The sequence below is a fragment of the Rhinolophus hipposideros genome (assembly GCF_964194185.1).
Source record: "Rhinolophus hipposideros genome assembly, chromosome: 9".
Classification (NCBI taxonomy): domain Eukaryota; kingdom Metazoa; phylum Chordata; class Mammalia; order Chiroptera; family Rhinolophidae; genus Rhinolophus; species Rhinolophus hipposideros.
In genome coordinates, this window is record NC_138055.1 from 65,748,824 (window position 1) to 65,773,658 (window position 24,835).

Below are 24,835 nucleotides of genomic sequence, written 5' to 3' on the forward strand. Positions count from 1 at the left end.
TCAGTAAGTCTGTATACAAATAAAACAATGTAATCTATTAAAGTGATGATGAATGGCTAAAAGGCAAGTTCTTAATTTAACTGGAAACGATGTTGGCAAACTGTTAATGTCTGTCCCATCTTAATTTTTTTTGTGTTTAAACTGTTGGTAACTGTTGGTTAATTGCATTCTCTCATTTAAAAAATGTATTAGTTTTTCTAAAAGTAGACAGTATTAAGTTCAAATAGATAATATTTTAATGGGAATATCAGTACTGTAAAATTTCGGTATGTATATATATTGTGCTTCATATTCTGTAATTTCTGCCTCTATTCTCAGACCACTCTGAGCAAAACAAAAGTAGCTCAGTCTTTTAAGATTGTATAATTCTGACAGAAATAATTTTACTTTCGTAGTTCTTTTAGATTGTGTTCTACTTATTACTTGTTTGAAACAACCTTACTCAGCAAATTTTTGTTAACAATTCAGTTTTTTCTGACATGAGGTTTCATGTGTTCTCAAGTCATCCATTTCTTTGATAAAATTTTTAAGCATCATGTATAAGATATGGATCATATAACTACACTGTTGTATGGTTACTTTACACCATAAATATCATGATCTTAGATGTTATTGAACAAGACTTAGGGTTTTTTCATTTCTTACTCAGTTTATAGCTTTTCATTAATTCAGGAAAACCAAAGCCAAAGAAACAATTTTCTTACATACGAAGATGTTTCATCTCTGTAAGAGGTAGTGTTCACTTTGAGGCTTATGTGAAAACTAAACTCTTAATTACCTGATGAATGATACTGGTGGTAATAAGATTTAAAAATTGTTTATGCAACTCTTAGATCATCTGAGTTCTGCCTAATATTGTCCATTCCTGTGTTTTCCCATATATCCTAACTATTCTGCTTCATTTGGATATGTTAGCTCTCACTTTTTTCGCTCTAATTTTCCTTGCTTTTAATATTATTTGTAAAACCTTTCTGACTACACAGCTATCTTAATTGAAGTAACAGGATGGTAGGAAGTGATTCCTTGAATGGATGGATAGTGTGTTTTTGCTCACTGTGGTTTAAGAATATGGTTTTGTTTACAAACAATTAGTGTTTCTTGCTAAAAAAAAAAAAAGTTCCATGCCAATGTGAGTCATCTTGCTCTTTCACCTTCATCTCAGTGTGAAATTATTACCATTGTTTTACTTTGTAAATTAGATTGTTCTGAATAAATAATGTTTTGAATAAACATTTAGTTAGCATTGTTTAAAGAAAATCTAATAACAAAAAAGAGTTATGGTTGCCATATATGCTATCCAAATTTACTAATTTGCCTTCTGTGGTAGCACGTTTTAATTCTTACAGTGAATTCTAAATCACATTAACAGTTTATTTTGAAATGTCCATTTTGTGAAATTTTGGGGGCAAAGCTGAGTTTTCTTTGTGATGAAGTTTATGTCTACTATTTAGTGAACTGCCTAGAGCAACAATCTTGTATGTTTTATAGTGTAATAAAAGGTTTTAGTTAAAATGAGGTAAGTACCATCCATCTCCAAAGGTAGAAAGATGAAAATACAAAATGTTTTGGTAGCAAGGGAATTTTTTGTAAACGTCTACAGTAAACATAATTTTGTGTAATATGTTCTATTCAACACAAGAAGGAATATTAATTTTAAAAGATTTAACTTAACCGTGTTTCCCCGAAAATAAGACCTAGCCAGACAATCAGCTTTAATGCGTCTTTTGGAGCAAAAATTAATATAAGACCTGGTCTTATTTTAGTATAAGACTGGGTATAGTACAATATAATACATAAATATAGTATGTCGGGTATAATATATTGTAATGTAATATAATACCAGGTCTTATATTAATTTTTGCTCCAAAAGATGTATTAGAGCTGATTGTCTGGCTAGGTCTTATTTTCGGGGAAACATGGTATATTTAGATACTTGTTTCTTTTACTCACCCCATTTTCATTCGTTAAAGAGAAATTTTCACATAAAAGTGATTTTTATTTCACTGAGTTAATAAAAGTACAACTCTAAAGTTGTTAGAATTATTTAAATTCAATATATTACTGTGAAAATATACATTTGAATATTTTATTTGAAGGATAAATTTGCCATGAGTTTAGAAATATTGATGTCTAACAAATTTGCTTAAATAAGTTTTTAACAGAAACTCATAATTTGAGTTGTTAGTATTGATTTGATCTTATCTCAAAATCCAGATGCTTCTCTGTATTGAAATTTTATTTAGTGCTCACTATACAGACTTTATTAAAGAGCTCCAGATTCCATTTGTCCTCTTAGTTTTTTAACAACTGTTAACATAGGTCTTCCTTTTATAATTGATAGCTAAAGCAAGTAATTGTGTGGCTTTGACATGAAAAGGTTTGACCAAATGGTATTCTGAAAACAAGAGCATTGAATGTATTTGTCACTTTTAAGCTTTTTTGATATCTTTGTTTATGTAGATTTCTACTTAGAAATTTGAGACTATCACATTGAATTGGATTATTGGAAATGGTTGTATTGCCTTCAAATTTGCTTCCGTTTGAGATTGTAAAATTTGTATTTCCAAATGGATAAATGTAAAGTGTTTAGAAATAGAAATAAAAACTGTCAGACTATCCCCCAGATTTTATGTCTTTATGGTGAAAATGAGAAGCTTATTAATAGTAAAGATCTAACTATAAATATAAAGTATAATCAAGCAGAAGATAAGAGCATTCGTCCTGGAAAAAGATGTATGTTATAATTTTACAAACAGGATTCCCTACATTAAAAGTAGTGAAATTCTCCATTGGAATAATGAATGATAAAAAGTTGCAGTGTATGCCATATGTTTTTTGGAAGGGTTGGTTATTTTTGTTTCTCTCACTGTGACTTGATCTTAATGACTTATCCCTTTCAGCATAACAAAAAAAAATTAGGGAGATAGCATTCTTTTGCAATAAGATTTGTGAATTTCCCATTACCCATTTTTTTTCAGACTAGCACATATTCCTTGTCTATCTTTAATACTGTAATACTAGTTTTTAAAAGTGCATTGCAAATATTAAAAATAAAATACATAAAAGCTGCCTTTCTAGATTTTTTTTCATGAAATAATTCTACCAAAAAGGTTCATCAACAATAAGATAAAGGTACAATAACAAGTAACATTAAAAATGGCTTAAGCATCTCTTTGAAACATGTGGGCAAATAAAAACTATTTAAAAGAGAAGTCCAGGGCTATAACATTGTTTTTTCCTTTTGCAGTTATAAAAGTATGGTTTTTACTGCTAGGCAATGTGAATGCATATGTGTGCTGATGATGTTCGTAAGATTCTTACAGCCTAGTGGGGAGGAAAGGACATAAAAGATAAAATTTATAGTTTGGGCAGAATGTTACTCTTAATTGTAGAGCAAAATATTTTCTATTTTATGGTAAAATATCACTAAATATTGAGCTCTTTTGCCTCTTACATCATCTTAATGAAACTCTCGGAATTTATATTTTAAAGATACGGTGTTTCAGTTATCACTTATATCCAGGTTAATTGGATGTTTCTTTTGTGAATCCACCTGAAGTTTACATATTTATGTATTCCTGAAATTTCAGTTTACCAAATTTATTGGGGTTTTTTTTCTTTATGTGGGGTTTTTTTCACTCCATGAAAATTATCACTGTAGATTCTTATTTAGATCATTTTTGGTTATTTATACATTACATTAGGTATTTAAATATAGGTGGAATAGAGCAAAAGCAAAGTAAATGTTTTAAATTTGTATTATGTCTAAAGATTTGTACGTGGATGTCATAATATATTTAAATGTGCATACTGAAGTATATATTTATAAATTTTATTTAAAAATGTTGTAACATGGAGTACCGGTTGATTTATAATATTTGCAGACGTTCCTGTATGTTGTCAAATAAATACAACTAATTTGTAAAATAATTTATTGCATTTTATATTAAGTTCGCATTTAATTGTTAATGCGTTCTATAGAATTGGTATGTGGTTGAATGAAAAATATTTACATTAAAATCATTCAAGTATTTTTCCATTTATTTTTGTAGTATGCATACTTTAGAAAATGACTTACAAATGTTTCCATCATCACAGAAACAGTAGCTGCCATATTTTCATTTGTTTCAGTGATTAAATTTATAAGGCAATAACATCTAAGAAGAATGAAATCAGAATATTTCAGTTTTAATTATCACAGAAATTGGGAGCATTTCTCCACCACAAAAGCAGCTACTGTTTCAGTTAATTCCTACTTTGTGTTAGATTACGTAACAGTGAAGTAGATGCACGACTTGTGTATGTATAGTTAAGCCAGCGTTTTTCTGTGTATTATGGGGAATAGCAAAATCTACATCACAAATTTTGACACATTACAGCTGAAGGAAGAGGAACACCTTCCAAGACAAAACAGTCTTCATGAGGGAAACATGACGCTTGTCCAGCAGTTTGCTTCTTGTGATTGAACTGAACCTGTAAGGATTCATGGATAAAATGAACAGGAATAGATCTGAATAAAGCAAATCTGCATAAATGGTAACCAGTAGCTCTACTTTTATTTTTTATGTTGCTTAACTGTTTTATTTGAAGGAAACCTGTGTGATTTAAAAAGTTATAGCTTTTGCAACTTTATTACTGGTTATATACATTTTGGCCATTATAATGTGCAAGCAATTGGAAAAATGTCAAGTAAATGCTTGTTTTTATAGTAGTTTGTTCTTGTTAAAAATGTTCATATGATAATGTCTGTAAACAGCACCACTTTGATTACAATAGATGTAGTGTTGTAATAAACTGTTTCATGGGGCTGATGTGTAAAGCTGTTCAAGTTATTTGATGTTTACACCTCAGGGAAAGTCTTGTGTTCAGCAATATCTAAAGATAATGTTACTATGACATTTATACTGTCCTTTAAAAAAGCATTGCAATAGCATTTTTGGATATGCATCGATCTAATCTTGCGTTCAGTGAATTAAACATACTAATTAAGTGTCTCTTGCCCTTGATTTTGATATTAGAATAGGTGATTACATGGATATTTAATATTTCTATATTCTGCTTTTCTAGCTGTTTTTACCTAGTTAGCTTGTGATTTTGCTGAATGGTATGTAAAGTTGTAAATTGAAATTTCACAGACGTAGCAATCCAGTCAATGTGTTAGGGGTCAAAAAATTTTGTGGTTTTAACATTTTAGTACAAAACCATACATTATTTGCTACAATAATGCAGCTTAATTACCACACAGATGTACTGAAATGCCTAATTGTAAACTGCTGGCATTGAAGAAATTTGGACAGTTCTGACTTGATGCAGTAGTTATTTGCGGTTTTATATTGATAGTGCTTGTGGTTAATTTTTGAAGCCATGAGCAGTGTAAATACAGCAGACAAATTTAAGTAGAGAGCCTTAGTTTATTTTTGAGTAACTATAGATTTCTGAAGGGTCTGATGTTTATTAACATCGGGTCATATTCTCCTGTGTATGTAATGGGAGATTATAGGTGTACTCTATCTCCAGTTTAAGGAATTTTGTGTATACTCATGCAACCTATATTGATTCATGCTAAGTTAAAGATTATTTTCAAACCTGCCTTGCATATCGGCCCATAAGCACTTGGCTAGCTTGTGTTCTTAATTGCAAAATCAGCATAGGCAGTGTCACCTTGATTAGACATTTTTAGAGGTAGGTCATTCTGAATCACTACTTCAGAAATTTGAGTTAAGATCCTTAAGCAAATTATAATTTGCTTTTGATGTTTTTAAGATCTGATTATCTTTGAGAGATCTGATAATACACGTTGGTTTTTAAAAAAGTATAGCCAAAAATACTGAAGTATTTTTAGGTACCGTAGATATTATGTCATATGCAACTATAGAAGCCCTCCAGAGATTTGCACTGTAGTTTTTTTCTTTCATCTTGTGCACTGTCACACTAGGTCTTACAAAATTAGTTGTTTCAAGTTATTCACATTATTGCCAGTTTTATTTTAAAACATTTTGTGAGTAGAGTATTTGTGCATGGAATCATTGATGTTTATCAGAACTGTTTGCTCTCAGAAATTTTTCAAGTGTTTTGTTGAAAATGCAGTTGCCTTTTTAACATTATTTGAGAGTTGTATCAAAATGATTTTCTTGTTTTGTGTATAGGTGTTGTTAGTTTATGCATTTCCTAGCTTTTTTATATTTTAATTACAATGCCCTAATGCAAAGAAGGATGGACATAAACGTATTACAAGGGAAATTAGTTAATAGTAAGCTTAAAAGGTAAGTAAATGTCCATGAGAATAAAATTTTCTCTGAAGAATTTTAAAATGGAATCATAAAAATCTAACTGCGTTTGAACTTGAAACTGGAAATTTTGTACTAATTAAATCCTTCATTTACCTTTTCATTTTTTATCAGTGGAACCCTTTAATTGCTCTTTCTATATCATTCTTCTCCCCGCGTGGCTGATCTCATAACTGACTTGTTGCAGACAGTGTGAGTGTATTAGACTTGCTTGCTGCTAGTCCATTATTTTTAAGTGTTGTCAGAAGGAAACTTTTTGGTTTGACTAATTGATTTTTGCAGTCTTTCTCAACCTGATAACACATGAATGTATAGCTGTAAAGGTAAAAATTGCAAGCCTTGTTTTATTCTTTATATTCCTTCTGTTGTCTATGGGCTGATGTAATTTGGAGAGAAAAAAAAATCCCTTTTTTTAATGTGTAAAAACAATCCAAAGAGATAAATCTTTACACAAACACCAAAAAGAGAGAAAGTGTCCCAGAGACCTTTCATTTCTTTTTAAACAGTGGATATGAAAACAAACTTGAGTTTAATTTTAAACCATAGCATTTATTAGTGCTGTGCAGTCACATTCCTTTTCAGCCAGTCAAGTTACGAATGAGTGATGCAGCACCTGAATGGTGTTGCTTCTGAAGCAACACTTTGAATTGAATGTGCTGCTTCTAGTTAAAGGACGTATGTTGTGGAAAGAATATTCCAGTGTAAGTTTGGAAGTGTTTATTGTGTCAGTTTGCATAAGCAAGACTTGGAGTAAGTTGCAGTGGCTGTGGCTCGTAGTTAGTCCATTTCATGTCCCCTTTATCAAAGTAGTCTTAAGCAGTTAACTACAATGTGGAGTTCACAAATAACTATGGATTGTAGCTTAAGGTGTTATTTTCATTTAATTCTCCTGTGGAGAATATTGCTTTGTTTTTTACTAGTTTTTAAGGTCAGTTCTTAAACATGAAGGTTTTAATGACTGTTGTATAACATTTTATAGTGAAGGGGGAAAGTTGTTGGAAGGGTAAAGACTTTCTCTTTCCCTTATGTATTGAAATGTGCCAATAACCTAAATACATACTGTTTATACAATGAGATGCTACTACTACAAGACTTTCTGTTGGAGTGCTCTTGACATTTTGGTTTTCATTACCTGAATGATCATTGCATTTTCTGTATTTTATAAGGTGACTCCAATTTTGTGTTTTAAGCTTTAGCTTGTTATTTTAAGAGAAAGTTTGTGTTCTGATTCCTTACTGAAAACACAGTATTGACAATTCTTGGTGTTTTACAGAAACTGCCTTTTAAACTTCAATCCATTAAGTTCGTGTGCATCCCATAGCCGTCTGTGAATGTTTCCCATGGTTCTATGTACTTAAATGCACGCTTATCCATTGTACGTTAGACATTTTTGTGCTAAAATATATTAAGTGGGATTTTTGTAGCAAAGCATTCTATTTTTCTGTTTTTAAAGTGTGTGTTGTTTGTTGTTTTTTTGGTTTTTTTTTACATTAATCTTTGGTTTAAACACTGGTGTATTTTTTTTAGCAACTTGACTCTTAGAAGCCTTAGACTAATTTTTTAATAAATATTCAACCAAAAATTATAAATTTATTAAGATGTGGCCTTACATCTAGCATTCCTTGTGTTTGTAATGTGAGATTTTTGATTTAGAGAAATCAAGAGATTCAGGATTTAAGTTTCATTGTAAGTTGAAATAGAAAACGTGTTAAAATGTCTAGGCTTCTGGGAGGAAGTTCTTACAGTCTTCTTTCTTGGCATTAGAAAGAAGCAATATGAATTTTTATGAGTATTCAAAATATTCAGGTAGTTGTATCCTGTTCAGATTGATTTAGGCTTGTCTTAACCAATGTTTCTTTAAAATTTCAGGTTGGTATATTCACTTTGAGTATGCAGCTACTATGGTTTTTGTATGGGATGTATAAGACTTGTGTAGTTAGAGACAGATTTTAATATTTTAAAGACTTCCTGCTATATTAACCAACGGATTGTAATGGAGTCTTTTAAAATATTAGGTAGAATTTAATTGAAGTCACACAACTCTTGAAATAGTATCTGCGGATAGTAGATACTATGGAAAGCTTTTCATGTGGGAGTATCCTAAACTCCCACATGGGTGTAAATGTTTTACATTAATTTCATAATTGAACAGACCCTGCATTCAGTAAAAACATTTCATTTTCAAGATGTTTTTTTTCTTGTTTCATTGTTACTGCATAACACTTCTCAGCATTCTGTGAGTTAAATTATTTTAAAATACAATGGTGAATTCATGTTTATTTTTTTACTTTGAAAATTGTAGTACTCAGGTGGCATTTAATGGGAAAGGAACCTTTGGGGTAAATCATAGTGTATTCCAAGGAATGCATCTATAACATTGATGACTTTAGCCTTAAAAAAAGGTCTATTCTTATTCCTTCTTCCTCTTCATCCCATGGTATATTAGCAAAGTAGTTTACAGCCTTATACAGCCTTACAAAGTTGTTTTACAATTTTTAATGGAAAGCCCTTAACAAAAAAATTGTATCATATTGCCAGTATCCATGAATTACTGAATCACGGTTTGTAAATAATTTATTTAATATCAGAAGGCCAAAGAAAGTCTTAAAATTTTAGCTATTGACTCTATCGTGACTTCACAAAAAGATTTCTGTGCAAAGGTAAGGTGATATTTGATGAAAATGACATCTTTTTGGTGTCCATGAAAACTTGATTTCCATATTAGCTTCTATTAGAAAGCTCATTCCATTTTATTAAAATGTTTGTAATTACAATTTTGTGTTTAATGTTTACGTTCTGTCTTTTCTTTCTTTAGCATTTAGGTGATTGTTCAGCAGTTTGCTGTATGGCCGTTGTTGGCCTTAAACTGCACTAGGAACAAGCATGGTATTTATCTTGTATTGAAAATAAAACTCAGTTTTGATAATACTTTGCAGTTTGTCCTTTTTGTTTGATTTATAATTTATTAACCATTGTATATGATTTGAATACATTTCTATCTTGGCAGTATACAGTATAAGAAAAATTGGACTGTTGTCTGTACTTTAAGTCAGCACCCTAGTTGCTATTTGGCATTTTGATGTTCCTTAAAGCAAATGGTACTGGCTGAAATTAAGGTTTAGAAACCTAAAAACTTCTAGGCTCTTTTATTCTTAAATCTAAGATTCAGAAAACATTTGTCTAGTTTTAAGGGATTATTAACCTTATTAGACTTTAATCAAATAAAAATGTCTCTAGATCACTGCCAAGGTATTTCAGTTGCTAGCTTGGAAACAATATAGAGTATTTTTAAAACAGTAACAAATTGTGATTTCAATAAGGATTTTTGTGCCAGATATTAGGCCTTAGATTTTTCACCTGTATGCTTCAAAGTATGCTGAAAGTAGCAGTTCTAAACAGTTAAAATGACCATATGAAAAATAACAAATTCCCTTTCCATATCCTAGTTAAAATTGTGGTTCAGGTTTTGTTAGTTTCCCTATTATTCTTTGTTATGTGTTTACATTTTAAAGAAAATGGCATTCATTGATCCTCACTTGCATTTGAGTTCATTGAAACTTGCAGAGTATTTGAAAGAAAAGATCATTAGGAACATCTTATTAGGAACCAGGTACCACACAAAACTCCATAGGAGTCAGTCAAGGCTTAACTTAGTGAAAGGGGAGGCTTTTAAACAAAGGATTTGTAGACAATTTTTCCAATCCCCTAGTTTTATTTCCTAACCATTACCATGAACAAGAAACATCAGTAGAAATGGTTTCTAATGCTGTCTTTTCCTGTCATTAGTCTCCCTTTTATATTTTATTAAAATAGTTTTTAGATTTTCATGTTATCAGTTCCAGTTGACTGCTGCTGTCAATGCCAGATAAGGGATATACATACTCTTTACCTTTCAAAAATCTGCCTTCAGCTTATTGGAAAACTTAGAGAAAATAAGAGTTTATTTTCTTAATGTTCCACTGAGACCTGGAGAAAGAATAAGACATAACTTGGTTGAAGAGGGAAGAGAAGTACCTTCTAGGCAAAGAGGTTTACATAAAAGGCCTTTTGCACGAGGTAGCATATTTGTAGGAATTAAAAGGATGCCATTTTGGCTGACAGAGTGAGGAACATTGCCTCTGTACGGGACTGGAGAAATAGGCAAGCGCCAGGACTCTGCAGGGCTCGTAAACCACATTGAAGATTGTCCCAAGAATGATGTGGAATCATTGAAGTGTCACAATTAGCTTAGTATTTCAGAGATCTTGGCAGCTGATTAAACAGGGAAAAGAATAAATGGTGTAAAGTAGTGACACTATTAAAAGTCTTCAACTATAGGGAGATAGTGGGGATAATAGAGGTAAAGAAACGGTGATTTAGTGAAAGACTTAGGAGACAAAATTGGTAAGTGGAAGTTTGGATATGACAAGGTGGGGAAGGGTGACTTAGAGCTTGTGTTATGGTATGCCACTGACGGGAAACTGAGGAAAAGTATGACTGCAGTATAAAATGCAAGAAATAGCAAGTCACGTAGCTCTATGGTTTTGGAGTTTAGAAGACATCTGGGTTAAAACTTTTTTAAAAGATTTCATTGGGGAAGGGGAACAGGACTTTATTGGGGAACAGTGTGTACTTCCAGGACTTTTTTCCAAGTCAAGTTGTTGTCCTTTCAGTCTTAGTTGTGGAGGGCGCAGCTCAGCTCCAGGTCCAGTTGCCATTGCTAGTTGCAGGGGGCGCAGCCCACCATCCCTTGTGGGAGTCGAACCGGCAACTTTGTGGTTGAGAGGATGCGCTCCAACCAACTAAGCCATCGGGAGGCAGCTCTGCTCAAGGTGCCGTGTTCAATCTTAGTTGCAGGGGGCGGAGCCCACCATCCCTTGCGGGACTCAAGGAGTTGAACCAGCAACCTTGTGGTTGAGTGCCCACTGGCCCATGTGGGAATCGAACTGGCATCCTTCGGAGTTAGGAGCATGGAGCTCTAACCACCTGAGCCACCGTGCCGGCCCAAAAAACTAACTTTTGTAACAGTTAAAATAGAGAAGAAACCATCTAAATATGAGAAGAATAGTGGAAAAGAGGAAAGTGAGGAGTCTGGTACAACTTTCAGGTTCTTGGTTTGGGAAACAAACATACTGAGATCAGTAGTATAACGGAGTAGCTTTGGACTGGAAGAGAAACACCCCTTCAGGAGGGAAAACATGGGTAGGTAAATATGTGGAAGTTTGGGCTGTAGATAGGTAGAAATATTAAGATCTCTAGTAACTTTTCTTTCAAATGAGATTGAGGGCATTGGGCAATGGGTCCAAGCTGGTTTGGGAGAATGATGATGATCTGTAGAAGCATTATCAGGGCTTGGTTAGTCTAGCTGAAAGTAGGCTCCATTTTAGTGGTGGCAGTCCACTTAGTAACACATTCAGTCACCCAGGAGAAGGTAGGTAATTGGATCAAGCTATGGGATGAGGAAGACAATAATTCATTGCTTTTCAATTCAGTGGTTGTTTACCCAGCTGCAGAATAGAATCACCCATGTGTTTTTTTGGGGGGAGGTTGCCATTTTTATTTTTAAATTGCTGGTGTAACTATTATCTCCATAGAGCTTCTTAAATCACCCCATAAGATAGTATTTTATAAGTGAACCAGTGGTCCCTGAGAGGTTATGACCAGCAGGATGGCGAGTCGAAGTTAGCATGGGTTTATGAAGTGCCAAATCAGCTCTTTTCAGTTACTTGCTCATGTTACCCACTGCCATAAGAGCAAACTAAAAGCTATATTAATACCTGAATTGTAAGCATTTAGGAATACTTTCTTTGTTTTTTAAATGATTTTTATTAAAATGTAGCTAACATACAACTTTATATTAGTTTCAGGTGTACACCTTAGTTTTTCAACATTTATATACCTAAAGGAGTGATCACAATAAGTCCAACAACCATCTGACACCGTACCACGCTATCACAGTATTATTGACTATATTCCCTATGCTGTACATTACATCCCCATGACTTACTTGTTTTATACCTGGAAATTTGGTTTCTTTTTTATGGTTTCTGTGTCCTTTTTTATGCTTGCTATTTCTTTGTTGAAGTTCTCACTAAGTTCCTTGAACATTCTTATAACCATTGTTTGAACTCTGTCTCTAATAGATTGCTTGCCTCCATTTCAGTTATTTTTCTGGAATTTTCTCCTGTTCTTTCATTTGGGTTGTATTTATTTGTCTCCTCATTTTGGCTGCCTTCATGTTTGTTTCTATTTATTAGATAGATCTGGTTTGCCCCCTAATTTTGGCCAGTTGGCCTGATGAAGTACATGTCCTGTGGGGTTCAGTGGCACAGTCTCCCTGGTCATTTGCACCGGGTGCTTCAGGAGTGTCCCTTATGTGGGTTGTGTGTGCTTTCCTGTTACAGTTGAGACTTGATTTCTATTGTCAGGTTAGTAGGTGGGATTGACCCTCAGGCTAATTGTGGAGTTTTGCCACGTCCACAGCTTACAGGCTGCTGTGCAGGGGGTTTAGCCAATAAGTGGGATTCTCCCCTGTGGGCTCTGGTGCCTGTTGAGACCATCCTTTAGGTGTGCCACTTATGGGGCTAATTAGGCAGTGTGCTGCTGTGGTCTGAAGCCAACCTCCAAGTATGTTCTGGGGCCTCTTCCAAGGGGCTCTGTTCAGGCCCAGGTCATCCACTACCTGTGACTGGCCAAAGACTACTGGTAAGAGATACAAAGTGATCTGCAGTTCACTGCCTGTGCTAACTCTGGAGGTTCATCTGAGAGGCCCCTCCGAGGATGTCTGCGACTAGTACCAGGCCTGGGGTAGCTCCACAAAAAGCCAGGATACCCGGAGGCCTGCTGCCGCCTGCCAGCTCCCTTAAGGTTCAGCCACTGATAAAGCCTCATGTGGTACACAAATTGGGTGAGGCAGGGTCTCGGAGTCACTCGAGTGGGAAGAGTTGTGGTCACCAGGTTAATGTAAATTCTGGTTTGGTGCCAGTGCTGAGCTTGAAGCTACTCCTCAAAAGTCTGAACACACCAGGCCAGTCGCTTCCCTCCTGAGGTCTGTTGGACTCATATTTTCCAAGAAAGTGCAGTGTGGGCAGGGCTGGCTGCTGTTGGAGAGAGTGCCTCTGTCATTGGGTGGGGTGGGGTCTCAGTGAGTCAGTAGGGTGAGCTGTGGAGCTCACCAGACCAATCAGACTCAGTTTTGGCCTTACGCATAGCAGGAGGGCTCAACACAGGAAAGGTGGCACCAATCTGCACAGGAGAAGGACCCCACATAAAAAATGCCAACTGTCCTGCCCTTGTCCTGAAGCAACAGAACTCAGTACGCCCCTCCGTATGTTTCCGACATTCATCGAGTTACTGTTCCTCTGCTGGAGCCCAAGGTGAGTGCCTGGGAATGAGTCTGCACGGGCCCTTTTAAGACAACGCCTGGGCCCCCTTCTGTCCCATCTGGATTGTCAGAATCCCCAGTTTTTCACAGCCAGACATAGAGGTTCCTCTTCCTGCACCAGTACTGTGGGTTGGGAAGCCTGGTGTAAGGCTGGGGTCCCTCGCTCCTCTAGGAGGAAACTCCATGGCTGAAATGTCCCTCCTGGTTCTCAACTGCCACATGGAGGTTTGGGGTTAGCCAGTTCCGCATCTCCACCCCTCCTACCAGTTTCTGTTTGGCTTCTTTATATCCTTAGTTATAAAACTTGCATTCAGCCAGACTTAAGATGGTTCTCAGGGCTGATCTATAATTTAGTTGTAATTTTCATCTGTTCATGGAAGGAAGCAGGCACAGTGTTTTATCTACTCTGCCGTCTTGGATCTCCAGGAATTCTTTAAAATGTTCATTTCCACAACTAGCATACCTGCTCTGTACAAGATACTGTGTTAGGTACTTATGTGTAAGACAGGCCATGGCAACTTAGTGGTATCTTGTTAATTTTTTAATAGATACTTGCACAGGTTCTACCTATATAATTAACTATAGCTATCTTATCAGGTATAAGATAGATGGGTGTAACATTAGTGAAAATGTTAAATTGACATTGTGGAAAATTTTGTCATTGACTCAGGAATTGGGCCCCACCCCAGCATAGTATAGAATCTTAATACTACTGTTTACCTCTTTAGGTTCTTTTTTTTCTCCCAAACTGATTAAGTCATTTTACTATTTTATTATTATCTGTATCTTCAGCGTTTCTCCAAAGGGGAACATCACCTTAAAACACAAAATGCAAGAATCTTCCTAAACATGTAACTTGTCCCAAGAGCATGCTCAATTTAGTAGAAAGTGATTTGCAGAATGTGAAGATTGGAGCTAATACTTATTCAATGATGGCTGGTTTTTCACAGTAGCATATCGTAAGCACTTGTCTTTTGAAGTCATTTTTATACAACTCAAATTACTCCAGGATTGCTGGCAACCATTCTACCCTGAATGTATAAACTTCAGCTCTCATATTTCACATTACTTAAAAAACATGCCATGTGCATCTGTGCACACTGGGAGATTGCCTACCATAAACTTACATAGCATCCATTTATGTTGTCCTGGCATCCTAAATGACCTGAGTATCTGAATGGACACTAAAGGGAGGATGGAGTTACAGAGTTGAATGGCACAACTCTCACCCCTGTTGAGAATATCTGTGCAGTAATCTACCTAAGTTAACCTACCATTGTTAGCTTACATGAATATTGAAGATGGAATGTGACTTACCAGAAGCTGGTTAGTTGGTCAGCATAAATATGCAGATAAAGCAAGGAGTCATACATGAAGATTTTAATTTAAATTTTCATTATACCACACATCCTTAGTCTCCTTTGCTGTGGCTCTTACCTAACCTTTTTGGAGTGCTCCCAGGAGGCTTAGTCTTCTTGCTTTCCTTGGTACTTTTTGTGTCCACAGCTTTATGTATTAGTATTCTGTCAATTTTCTAATTTTGTATTTCCAATTCAGACCTTTGCCCCCAAACTGAAGACTTAACTACCTACTGGACATCTCTACTTGAATATCTAATAGACATCTCAAACTTAACATGACAAGGCTGAACTCTTCACCCTCTACCATTCCCCCACCACTTATCCCACTTCCCCAACAGCTAACATCAACACGATCATGTTAGTTGCATAGACCCAAAATGTTGAAATCATTCTTGACTTCTTACACCCACCTTCAACAATACATCAGGAAGTCTTTTTATCTACCGTCAGAAAATGCCTAGAATCTGACCACTTACTACCACTGCTTTCGTTGCTGTATTACTGCAGTAATTCCTGATAGGTCCTGCTTTTAACCTCCCTGCAGTCTTCTCAGCACGTCTGTCAAGAGTTTTTATTATGTCTCTGTTTAAAATCCTGCAGTGGTGCCCCGTTTCTATCGAATCTGACTCTGTCACTTGCTGTGTTATCCTGGGTGAATTACACCAGTTCCGTGAGCTCCATTTTCCTCATTTATAAAATGGGATATAACACCTACTCTTGCATTGAAAATTAAGTTAAATTATATGCCCAACACATAGCAGCTATCATATACATTTATTATGGTGAAAGTAAAAATGCTCCAGTCCTTAAAAGTTTCCTCCATGATCTGGTCCCTGTTAACCTCTGATCAGATTTCCCAGTACCTTCTTCACCCATGCTCACTATACTCCAGCCACTCTTGGCCTCCACGTTTTCCAAACAAGCCAGGCATGCTACTGGCTCAGCCTCTACAGACGCCGTTTTCCCTGCCTGGAATGCTTTGGATAACTTCATCACAATGTCATCTTACTGAGGTTTATTCTCGCCTTTTTCTTGAAGAATGGAACCTGCTGTCTCCCTACTCTGCTTTATTCTTTAATTTCCCAGGCACTTATTACCTAGCACAATATATGTTATTACCTAGCACAATATATTTGTTGTCCATTAGAATATATAGGGTCTTGTTTTATTTTCTGTGAAGTCCCAAGTGCCTACATCAGCATGTGGCACACAGATGTTCAATAAATATTTGAATTAAATGAATGTCCTTTTAAAGGTAGGTCGACTTCATTATCTTGTTAGCTTAAGCTTATAATACAGCTGTAAGAGCTAATTCAGCATATTTCACACTGTAAAAATATATATAACAAAAATTTATATTTTTAACCATTTTTAAGTGTACATTTCAGTGGCATTAAGTACATTCACAAGGCACTGCCATCACCACTATCCATTTCCAGAACTTTTTTCATACAAATTCTTCCCATTAATTCCCCCCATTCCTGCCTCTCCCCGCACTCCTGGCAACCTCTGCTATTTTAACCTACTATGCTTTATGAATTTGCCTATTCTAGGTTCCACATATAAGTAGAAACATACAGTATGTGTGCTATGTGACCACGTTATTTCACTTAGTGTTTTCAAGGTTCATCCCTGTGACATGTATCAGAATTTCATTTTTATGGCTGAATAATATTCCATTGTATGTATATATACCACATTGTGTTTATTCAACTGTTGATGGACATTTTGGTTTCCACCTTTTGGCTACGGTAAATAATATTGCTATGAATACTAGTATACAAGTATCTGTATATGACTTGTGATTCTTTTTGGTATATTCCTAGGAGTGGAATTGCTGGGTCTTATAGTAATTCTATGTTTAGCATTGAGGAACCCCAAAACTTTTCCACAGCAGTTGCACTATTTTACATTCCCACCAACAATGCATGAGGATTTCAGTTCTTCCACTTCCTGACCAATACTTTTTTTCCTAATGGGTGTGAAGTCGTATGGCATTGTTGACTGCAATTTTTAAAGTGGCTCATTTTCATTGAGTCTTTCCAAAGTATTAATTTAGTTTTTATTGAACCGATTCTGTTTGTACTCACATTTCATTGGCTTACATAATAAGTCATGAAATCACAGGAAAAAGTACTATTGACATAATTTAGGAACAAACACCACTTACTCTGTAAACACAATTAAGCACAAGTTCGTGGATGTGTATATTGTGAGAATAAGTTGTATAGAGAGAAGGTATACGTAGGTTATGTGGGGGCACTTGAGTACTTTTACAGTATTGACATTTTCTTGTGTCATTAAATGGTCTAAAAGCTTGCTACTGAAAGTGTGGTCTACAGACAATGTCAGCACCACCAGGACTGGAAACTTCTTACAAATATCGAATCTGGGGCCCCACCCCAGACCTCACAATCAGAATCTGCATTTGGACAAGATTCCCAAGTGTTTTATATGCACATTAAAGACTCACAAATTGTGTTTTTAAATTTCTTTTTAATAGCTACTTGGTTTTTCAACTTACACCATGATTTTAATCAGTTCTTTTCATTGGATATTCAGGTTATTTCACTAGATTTTTGACTAGTATAAAGGGTGCTGCAATGAATATCCTTATAAGTAAATCTAAATGCACATTTCTGGTTTTCCAAAAAGTAGTTTCGTGGAGTGTCTGATTCAATGAATATGGACATTTGAGGTTTTTGACACAGGAAGTTGCCCTCTGATTCACCCCAGCTGTATGTGAAAATGCATATTTCTCCACATAATTTTCAATAATGGGTACTTTTTAAAAATAACCAGTTTTGGAGGTGAACGCTGGTATCATGTTTTTAAATATTTTGCGATTTTTACAGTGGCTTAAATATTTTTTAATGTTTTAATTTAAAATATTTTGTGTTTGAAATGTTAGTGTGCTGCCATCTAGTGATAGCTTTATATAAGAAATAAAAGGGTAAGTCATGACTTAGTAATTCCATTTTATAATTGAGGAAACAGTTCAGTGTATGCATTCAGGCCCAAAGTAATACAACTAGTAAAGGGCAAACAAAAGAACTGAAAAATCCAAACCAAACTCCAATATCCAAGAAGGATCTGAAAGATTCTTTTCTAATCCAGTGTCCCTATTAAGTCATAGGAGTACAGTCAAATAGAATGAAAAAAGTAATAATAATGTCCTGATTATTCTGGTGAAACCAGTTAATATACTAAAATATTTCTGAATTTGCTCAGTACACACAATTAGTCATTTGAAAGGAAGGTATTTTGTACCTACGTATTTTGTACTTACATACATAGATCATTACTTTAGTTAAAATATATTTAATATTTCTTTAAAGGAGTGTATAGTATCCTGATGTCATTCTGAATAGAATTTTCATGGTTTAAGAGAGTGAGCTTAATTTTACTTGGCTGTGTAGTGCTGTTTTTTGTTTTTAACCCTAGGTGAAAGCCTATCTTTTTTAGCATTTGAGTGTATTAAATATGGAATTCAAGAAGAGGATATAAGCCAAGGAATAGTCTTTCTGCCCTTTTGGAGTCAGGAAACATTTCTACTCAGTGAATACTCAAAATCACTGCAATGTGCAAAACAACTCAAGCACATAAAGAAAAGAATGTGCTCTGGAAGAAAGGAATTGAAGAGTATATGCTGGGCATTTTCACATGTCACTTCTTGTAAGCCTCAAAACAGTCCTATTGGGGTTCCTCGTTTTCTATATGAGAACACGAATTTAGATTCATAGCAAAGCAGTAATCCTCTTTGTCTTGGGTTCAGAAGGGCCAGCCTAGAGAATGTGACAGAGAATTCTCAGTGGTCAGTATTTACAGATGATAGGAGATGGTGTAAAAGACTACAGCTAAATCATTAGAATTAGAAGGTTTGCAAGCTCTGAATACAAATTCAATATAGAAGCCAGATATAAAAGTAGCTAGTATTAAATTTAACAAAAGATGTGCAAGCCCTCTTTGGAGAAAGTTTTAAACCTTTATTGGAAGACATTACCCCCTTTTGATATAGCAGGAATGCAAATCCAATTTAAATCTCCCAAGGGATTTGTTTCTTTTTGTTATTGAACTTGATAATCTGGTTTATATGGAAGTTAAAAGCAAATGATAACCAAGAAGGAGATGGAGGATGGGTGACTTGTCCTGTCAGATAGCAAGACTTGTAATAAGATAGTAAAGATTTGGTGCAAGAATAGATAAACAGACCTTGCAACAATATAGAGAGACCAAAAACCACGTGTATGAAAACCAGGTATATGCTAGAATGAAAGTTGCTAGGGACTATCCTAAGAAAAAAAAGATCTTACTGCTACACATAAGTATCAATTCTAGGTCAATTGTGGACTTAATGGGAGAAGCAAATCTAGACTGTTTTAAGAAGGAAATAATTTTATGACCTTGGATTAGAGAAATATTTCTTAAGATAAAAGCACAAATCATAAAAGATTGATAAATGTGAATACATTATATTAAGAGCCTCTATTCATTGAAAGACACCACAGAGAGTGAAAAGAGAAGCCTCAAACTGGGAGAAGATATTAAAACACATAACACTGACAAAGGACTAAACCCAAGAATATACAATAAACTACACACTAATCTATAAGGCAAAGGCAAGAACCCATTAGAAAAATGAACAACAGACATGAACTGGTATGTCACAGAAAAAAAATTCATAAATACATGATATTCAACTTCATTAGTTAATCTAAGAAATGTATATTAAAATCACCGGTGCCATTTTGCACCTACAAGATTGGCAAAAAATGTTCAATCTGTTCTAAGTATTGGCTAGGGTATGGTGCAATGAAAAATAATACTGGAAGGGGTGTGAAGTTGGTACAACCACTTTGGAAAACAGTTTAGCATTACATTATAGGTAAAGTAAATGTGCATATATATATACACTAGAGAAACATATCCCTGCACCAGGAGGCATTTACAAGAGTGTTTATAGCAACATTATTTCTAATAGCAAAAAACTGGAAATGGCTCAGATGTCCACCAACCTTATAGTAGATAAATAGTAGGGCATTTGTACAATGAAATACTGTATGTATAGCCTGAAAACAGGAGAATTCTAGCTGCACACAGCAACATCAATGAATCTTAAAATTATGTTGACTGGAAGATGCAAATCACAGAAGAATCCATACAGTTTTATTCCATTTATATGAAGTTCCCAAACAGGCAAAATTGTGAATGTGGTTCCTATATTAGGGGAACCATAGAAAAGTAATCCGTACAAGGAAATCATTAACAAAATCCACCATAGTCGTTCTGGGGGCAGGGAGGTAGAGGAATACAACAAGGGCAGCATTCCAGGGGTGTCCTAGGGTGTCAGTGTATTTGTTCATCAGAATGATTAGTACCCATGTGCTTTTACTCTGAACTGCAAATATACATTGTAATATACTCATATTTTGAAATATGCTAGAAATAGGCTTTTTGTTGTATAAGTCTAACTGAATTCTAGACCAAGCTACCATCATACCTAGAAAATGATACAAGTATTTAAGATAATACTTAAGGTATTTCTCCAAAAACATTATAAATGATACTTTAAAACAATCAGTTACCGACTTCTATCTGAAATGTTGTTTGAGTACAGTTGACTTGAAGTGGGAGATAACAGTCCAGTGAGGGCATGGAGGTAGCAAATAGATCATGTTACATAGTCTCTTGCTTTATCAGATTGTCAACATGGAAGAAGGGCATGTGTAGTTTGAAAAGGTACATTTTAAAACTGCCATATTTCAAAATTTTAAATAACTCCAAAGGAGATCATAAAGTTTATATTTATCAGGAGTGAACTCATGACACTATTTTCTGTGGAAAAGTACTGTTACACAATACTGGGTAGAGGAAGCCTGGTCACCACTGTCCAGGGTACTGGAGTGGGTGTTGGGAGAAGTGCAGTTACCAGCGATGGTCATTAACAGGATAAACATTCTGAGACTTTGAGTTGCATGTGTGGCTGCACAAAAACAGCTGTATTCATTATCTTGGATGGGATGCAGTGATAATACAAGTCATGTATTTGAATGTAGACTGCACAGCCATCCTCTCTCACTGAGCAGACTGTTCAGGAATTTTATGCCTTCTGGGGCCACTCTGATGAGCCCAACACCTTTGTACTTAGTAATCTACCTGTGCTAAACCATTTTCACTTCTTATGGTAGAATGGTACCTGTTTTTATTCAAATACTGTTTTAGAAAAACAGCTATTTGTGCTAACAGCTCTTAAATCTTGGAATGATGACTTCAGTTGGAGTCTGCTTCCTGAAGAAAGTGGCTAAGATGGAGGTCACCAGAACCAGTCTTCCTGGGACAGAATGGGCCCTACCTAGCACACAGTGCTGGAAGCAGCTACCATTAGGGGGCAGGCCAAGCTGGGTTAGGGAAGCTAGTTTGGGTGTGGTGGTGAATAGTGCCTCACGCTACTTGACAGGCTCTAATTACCAATGCGATCTGTGTATTCATTCTTTTAGGAATTGCTGAGTTGCCCACTTGATGCCAGGCACTGTTCTGGGACCAAATTTTTTTTTAAATGCCTTCATCTCAAGATTAGTGAAAATGTGGGAAGTTAGTTTTTACATGAAGTAGTGAGTATATTTTCATCAATTTTGAGGGCTCCTAATTTATGAATGAGTTCTTGTTGGATATTATGCAGATAAGTTGATTGAAAAAGATGTAGCTCAGGAGTTTCACTATTTGAGTGCTTTTATATATGTACTTTCCAGGGTTAGCCCCCAAAGAAGTGGTACTGCAGTATCAGGAAGTCTTGGAACAGAGCTTTATGTGAGGTCAAATATGGGGTCTGAATCAGAACATCATATACTTAGCATCTCTCTAGCATCAGGTAGGATTTTTTTCTTTCAACAAATATTCTGGCCACCGACCGACCTAGGTGCTAGAAATGCAGCACTGAAAGGGACAGATAACATCCTTGTCTTGGGACTTTTAGTGAGGAAAGATAGACAATGGTCAAATACACTAGTTGGTGTTGAAGTTATTAAGTGAAATAAAGCAGGGTACTTTTATATAGGTTTGTCAGGGAAGGCCCTTGTAAGTGCAGTTTGGACAGAGATCTGAAGACAGTAAGGGAGTCAGCCATGTAGATATCAAGGAGACCATTCTTCCAGAGGGACTAGTAAGTGCAAATGCCCTAAAGGGTAAGTAAAGAAGCAAAGGCTGGTAGGATGAGGGAAGAGAATGGTCAGAAATGGGTTTAGGAAGGTATTTGGGCCATAATTGTGTAGGGCTTTATAGGGAATGGTAAAGATTTTAGCTTTTACTCATGGTGTGACAGGAAACCTGGAAGGCTTTGAGTAGAGGAATGACAATCCTACATTCAATCATCGGTTGCTATGTGAAGAATGAGCTGTTAGGGGGCAATTGTGGAAGCAGGCAGACCAATTGGAATGATTGCACATTAGGGTAGGTGAGAAATAGTGGTTTAGATTAAGGTAATAGCAGTGAAGGAGCAGTAAGATTTTGAGTGTGTTTTAACATAGAGCCAGCTTCATTTGTTGATGGGGAAGAAATGAATGCAAGAGAAAGAAATGCAGGCTATTTCTAGTTTTTGACCTAAGAAACAAAACAGTGCTGTCTTTTAGTGAGATGAAAACTGGAGAGTGGGGTGAGAACCTTTTTGGTACGAGTGGAAATCAAAAGTTTTATGTTGGTTAGATTGAGTTTGGGAAAGCTATTAGACCACCTAGTGGAGATATCAAGTCATCGTTTGGATATACATATCTGGAATTGTGAGAATCCATGTCTAAAGAGTATTTAAATCAGGTGAGATCACTGAAAGGGTGATGCTGGATAAAGAGAAAAGGTCCGCAGACTGAGCTATAGGGTGCTCCTATGCCTGGAAATTGGGAAAATAGAATCATGCAACAAAGAAGACTGAAGAGGCAGCCTGTGAAATAAGACAGCCAAGGGAGAGGAAGAGGGAGGGAGAGAGAGAGAGCCATAGAAGGGGGAAAAGGGTGTCTCAGAAACCAAGTTTCACAAAAGAGGGAGTCACGTGTGTGTCACAAGTTACTGAAGGATTCAGTAAGATGACTGATTGACCGTTTGATTTTATGATCTGGAATTCATTGGTGACTTTGAGTAGTATGATCCTAATGGAGCGGTGGGGAGAAAGGATGATCGCAATTAATTCAGGAGGGAATGGGGAGAGAGAAAGGAGATAGTCTTGAAAGAGTATTGTAAAGAGCAAAGAAATGGGAAAGTAGCTGGAAAGTAGCTTCTGTTTTGATCAACAGAAGCCTGAGGTGTTGCACAAACCAAGTGTCGTGATTTATTCAGAACGGACAAGCCACATTTGAAAGGCTATCTTCTACTTGTTGCCGTATGTAAAGTTGAAGTCCCCAAGAAGTGCATATTTTTACAAAATATCCACCCTCCAGTGAACTACTGGTCAGGGGGTAGCAGGAGCATAGAAAGGTCTGCAATCGTGACCTCACTGAGGCCTCCGCAGCCCTAACAGTGAAGCTTCTATTTATGTCACATAGTAAGCCTATGTCCTCATTTGGGACTTGGAGGGCATAATGGACCTTTTCCAGAACTTAGTGCATGACCACTTACAGAGAGCCTCTGTTTGTAACAAATGCAAGCACTTAGCAAGGACACACACAATAACTCAAAAGCCTTACCTAATGCAGTCACACCTTACTATGGGGAAGTTCGTTTGCCTCCATGTCTGAGAATACTTTTATATATTTATTCAGGATTCTTTGTGGGTTAGCATATGGAATAGGAAGCCATTCCTTTTGGGGCCATCATGTAGGCAATTCTAGCAACAGAATTCTTTTTTAAAAGTGAAGAATAGTGGGCATGAACTTAGTGACAGCTTAGATCAAAAGTTCCTTCCACCTTTTCCTAGAAACCAAGCAGAGCAACAAGAGGGCGAGGGAGGGGAGACGCGGCTCTGTATTAGTTTCCTAGTGCTGTTGTAGCGAAGTAACACAAAACAACAAATTAATTGACTCACAGTTCTGGAGCCTAGAAGTGTGACATCTAGTGCAGTTATGGCCATGCTCTCTGAAAACTGGAGGGCGATCCTTGCGTCTAACTAGCTTCTGGTCCTCTGTTGGCAACTTTTGGCATTTCTTAACTGGAAGTGGTGTAACTCCACTCTCTGCCTTCATCATAGCTTGGCGTTCTCCCTGTGTCTCTGACTTTTCATGGCTGTTTGTCTGTAAGGAGACCAGTCACGTTGGATTAGGGGCCCACCCTCCGCTAGTGTGACTCAAGTCTTAACTGATTGCATCTGCAGGTCACAGTCTGAGGTACTAGGAGTTAGGATTTCAACTTACCTGTTTGGAGGAGGAGGAGAGGGGAGACACAATTCAACCCATAACACTCGGCAAACTGTATTTTTAGCAAAACTGGATTACAAATCAAAATCCACAAATGACAAAATATGTAAGTAGTATTGGAACAGGTGCAAATGGACGGATGACTGTTGGAGTAGTGGGGTGGGGGAGGGATAGGTAGCAGCTTGTAGAAGGAGTCAGCAAGGATATATGGTGTAAAGTATTTGGCATTACACTGATACAAAGACACTACAGGAAAAAAAGTGAGGAAGAGCAGTAAAGCTCGGCATTAGACAAAAAAAAGTAACCAGAAAAACAGTTCATAGGGAAAATGAAAATTATAATCAGCACTATCCTTGGACCCAGACAAAAGGGGCTCCTGATCTGGGTCCCATACTTTGAAGGGACCCACATATCACAAGCACACACATTTGTTGAACACATAGGGAGCTCTGTCACTTTGGATCTAATGGGTCAGTGTCATCACAGTGC

The 24,835-nt window shown here is 36.1% G+C and overlaps 1 protein-coding gene across 5 annotated transcripts in view; it reads left to right on the forward strand.

Annotated features, from left to right (window-relative positions):
* CPSF6 (cleavage and polyadenylation specific factor 6) overlaps window positions 1-24,835 on the forward strand; it is a 77,718-nt gene that overhangs the window by 24,807 nt on the left and 28,076 nt on the right. For 4 of the 5 annotated variants that reach the window (XM_081059162.1, XM_081059163.1, XM_081059160.1 and 1 more), the window contains one exon: window positions 4,380-9,215. The exons of the other annotated variant lie outside the window; for it this stretch is intronic. The gene's annotated coding sequence lies outside the window, so the exon portion shown is untranslated. Of the gene's footprint in view, window positions 1-4,379; window positions 9,216-24,835 lie in introns of those variants that run through there. 5 annotated transcript variants of the gene reach the window in all.